This window comes from Rhagoletis zephyria, unplaced genomic scaffold (assembly GCF_001687245.7).
Source record: "Rhagoletis zephyria isolate East Lansing unplaced genomic scaffold, Rhagoletis_zephyria_1.1 Rzeph_scaffold_00524, whole genome shotgun sequence".
Classification (NCBI taxonomy): Eukaryota; Metazoa; Arthropoda; class Insecta; order Diptera; family Tephritidae; genus Rhagoletis; species Rhagoletis zephyria.
In genome coordinates this window covers 119679-123719 of record NW_016157608.1, presented here as the reverse complement: position 1 = coordinate 123719, position 4041 = coordinate 119679, and the positions used below count along the sequence as shown (strand labels likewise).

At 36.0% G+C, this 4041-nt stretch overlaps 1 long non-coding RNA gene across 1 annotated transcript in view; it reads right to left on the bottom strand.

The window, feature by feature from the left end:
• Window positions 1-2764: 2764 nt before the first annotated feature.
• LOC108360140 (uncharacterized) overlaps window positions 2765-4041 on the bottom strand; it is a 23661-nt gene continuing 22384 nt past the window's right edge. Inside the window, exon 4 of the long non-coding RNA XR_001847059.1 lies at window positions 2765-2813. This is a non-coding gene — a long non-coding RNA (uncharacterized LOC108360140). The remainder of the gene's footprint in view (window positions 2814-4041) is intronic.

Genomic DNA, 4041 nt, shown 5'->3' with positions numbered 1-4041 from the left:
CTCAGGTTTCGGATCAAACTTTTACCAAAAATTTAAAAAAAATCGGCAAGGTTTCACCTTAACTGAAAACTTTATACTTCGAATCTCTAGAAAAAACTTTTAACTTGGATTTTGCCAAATTTTGACAATCCTCAAGTAAAAGGAAACAACGCGTTAAAAACTTTAGATGCACTGTAATGTGCTAATTTTTTACAAAGATCGCAGATTTTTACATTTTCTTTATTAATTCTTTTTATAAATCATATATTTTGCAATTTAACACAATAAAGTCAAGTTTCCCGACGAAAAATTTAAAATTGAGAAATCGATTGTTTGACAGTTTCTTTTCTCCTCCCATTCGGCTTGTTTACTCATCGCCGCCGTGAATGCGAAATCTTGTATCCTATCATTCTTGTTATTAGGGACACGAATTTCGATATTTTTGCCATTCGATACCATTACTTTTTACTTGAAAGTTTTCAAACGATATTTTTTGGAATCGTACGTATCGAATCGTAAATGTACATTACAAAGTTACTGTTAATAATGATACATTTGTATGACAATGTTTGAAATATTTAAAGTTATTTTTCCAAATTCCAAAATGTAAAAATTTGTCCTTACTAAAATTTCTATTGAAAGTTTTGTTGTTAATATTGTTTTTAAACATTCCATTTCTTGCAAATCTATGTCGTACTATAACCTTACTAACTTTGGAATTTATATGTAAAGCAATATGGATATATTTTGAGCTTTAAAGCGCAGAAATGTGAACTATCTTAGGTTGGTATGTGGCGCGCCTTCAGTGATGTACTCATTAAAGTGGAAAGTGTTAATTCTTTAATAGAAAATAACACCAATATTCAAATTTAATTTTTTTAATTTTTTTTCGATATTTGGAATATCGAGTTTTTTATTGCGATATTTTTACAGCTCGATATTTTTACAGTGATACTGTAAATGAGTACTATTCGATATCCTGTCCCTACTTGTTATCACATAGTGTTTAGTGTTGGACAATTTTTGTTCTTAAAATTAAAAAATAAAGAAAATCATGTGGAGCTAAATTATAACTACTCAAAAATGCGAATATGTGGCAGATTTCTGACTTTGTGTGGTAGATGTGGTGGGTGCTCCAAAAAGTGAAAGATCTACCACAATGTGGTAGAAGTCCGATCACTGCGTACAAGGTATTAGAACGTCATCCTAAATACTTCGCTGTCAGCGTCAACAACAACAAGGTGAACGTCTCCATTGACCGGTTAAAGCCAGTTTTCATTGCCACACCCTGCATCTAGGAGGGGAGTACAGTGGGGACACCACTACTAGATTAACTTATTTTAAATTAATTTCCTAATATCGTATTTTGAAATGCAACTCTGCAACAATGTTAAAGTTTTAGTTTAGAATGCAACCATGTGTGACATTTTGCTTTTGTTAATTTTTCATTCTCTCTTTTTTTATATTTTCGTTTGGAGCTAATAAATTGAAATGATTTTTGGTGTCTTTCTTTGTGGATCGAGCCATACCAGCGAAATCATCTTTTTAAGAGGAATTCACAAGGTATCCATATATACATATTGCTCGGCGTCGGCCAATAGCCGCAGAAACAGCGCATTTCCAAAGACAGCGGTGCGAGTGGTAAGCGTGTTTAATAGTTTTTTGTGTGTGCGTAAAAGGAAGCACAACAACTTATCTGCGTAGAATTATAACCCTTACCAAATATAATCGTCCTTTTGATGTGCACCAACTGGGGCTACCGCCCAGTGATGTAACCTTGGGAAAGGATGAGGTAACTATAATTCCCTTTCTGTGTAGTAAACCTGGGGCTGCCGGCCCATTATTAAATAAAATAAATTAAATTAAATTAAAGATTAAATAAATATTTGCCATGGAAAGGTTTATATTTTTGATGCTTACTGGGTTATATCTTATCTTCTTTTTCCTCTAATTTTTTGCATATTTTGGAGTTCGACAGCTGAACTCCGCTATTTAATTTGCATATGCAACCAAAGTCAGACGCGTGATTTTGAAGGTGTTTTTATTTAATGAATTATGATTAATTGGTTAATATTAAAGTCATAAAGAGACAAAGTTATAAGTAAAGTGTAAAGTGAAGTGACTGCTTTAAGGAGAATAGGAGTGATAAATGTACGCTAATTTTCGAATTTTACAAAAAAGGGCATATTTCAAACCCAATTTGGAAATAACTTAGTGACCAAAAATTACAAAGGTATGTGCAAAAATAATGTGTAGACCCTTGACCGCAAGTGAATGCAATTTTTTTGGATCGGGTCACACCTTTGGACGCAATACCTCGAAATAGTTAGGCCACGTACTAAAGAGTACCCGAATTCTCCTTTTTGAGTTGCCTTGTTAAGTGTATAAAAAGCCTTCTGACATCGTAGTATTTTTGACGCAGAACTCTTTCCGCGTAGGAAGAAGTACTTTTGATCAGAACTTTTTTCTACGTAGGCGGCCTGCGGCCGCGCTTAGGGATTATAACCCTCACAAAGTAGAATTCTATTTTTGTGTTACGAAGAATAGCAGTAAAAGTATTTTTAAGCAGAACTTTTCTCTACGTAGGCGGCCTATGGCCGCCCTTAGTAATCATAACCCTCACAAATAGAATACTCTTTCTGTGTTGCGAAGAAAAAAAGCAGAAGTATTTTTGAGCAGCACTTCTTTCTACGTAGGCGGCCTGCGGCCGCGCTTAGGGATCTTAATCCTCACAAATTAAAATTCTCTTTCTGTGTTGCGAAGAAAATAGAAATAATTTTCAGCAGAACTTCTTTCTGTGTAGGCGGCCTGCGGCCGCACTTAGTGATTATAACCTTGACAAAGTAGACTTCTCGTTCTGTGTCGCGAAGAAAAGAAGCATAAGTATTTTTGAGCAGAAATTCTTTCTGTGTCGCGAAGAAAATGAGCAAAAGTAATTTTGAGCAGAATTTCATTCTGCGTAGGCAGTAGAATTGTGTGTCTGTGTTGCGAAGAAAATGAGCAGATGTATTTTTGAACAGAACTTCTCTCGGCGTAGGTAGTAGAATTCTCCTTCTGTGTTACGAAGAAAGTGAGCAGTTATTTTTAAGCAGAAGTTATATCTGCACAGGCGGCCTGCGTCCGCGCTTAGGGATTATAACCCTTACAAAGCACAATTCTCTTTCTGTGTTGCGATGAAAAGGAGCAGAACTTCTTTCTGCTTAGGAAGTAGAATTCTCTTTCTGTGTTGCGAAGAATAGGAGTAGAAGTATTTTTGAACAGAACTTTTCTCTGCGTAGGCTGCCTATGGCCGCGCTTAGTAATCATAACCCTCACAAATAGAATACTCTTTCTGTGTTGCGAAGAAAAGAAGCAGAAGTATTTTTGAGCAGCACTTCTTTCTACATAGGCGGCCTGCGGCCGCGCTTAGGGATCATAACCCTCACAAAGTACAATTCTCTTTCTGTGTTGCGATGAAAAGGAGCAGAAGTATTTCGAGCAGAACTTCTTTCTGCGCAGGCAGTAGAATTCTCTTTCCGTGTTGCGAAGAAAAGGAGCAGAAGTATTTTTGAACAGAACTCTCAGGGTAGGCAGTAGAATTCTCCTTCTGTGTTGCGGAGAAAAGGAGCAGAAGCATTTTTATACCCGAGGGCACTTGTGCACAAGGGTATATTAATTTTGTTCACATAACGGTTGTTTGTAACAGCCTAAACGAATCGAGATAGATATAGACAAATGTATACATAAATGATCAGAATGAAAAGAGAAATCGATTGAGCCATGTCTGTCTGTCCGTCCGTCCGTGTACACGATAACTCGAGCAAACATTGAGATATCTCAACGAAATTAGGTATGTAGGTTTCCCTTAATTCAAGGTAGGTCGGTATTGAAAATGGGCGAAATCGGACTGTAACCACGCCCACTTACCATATAACGGTAATTTCCAGAAATACGAAAACTGCAATATTTTAGTAACTACCGAAGATAATTCACTCAAAATTGATATTTACAATAATTTTTAGACGAAAAATAAGAATATTATAAATTTTTGGAAAATGGGCGTAGCCACGCCCACTTATGGTT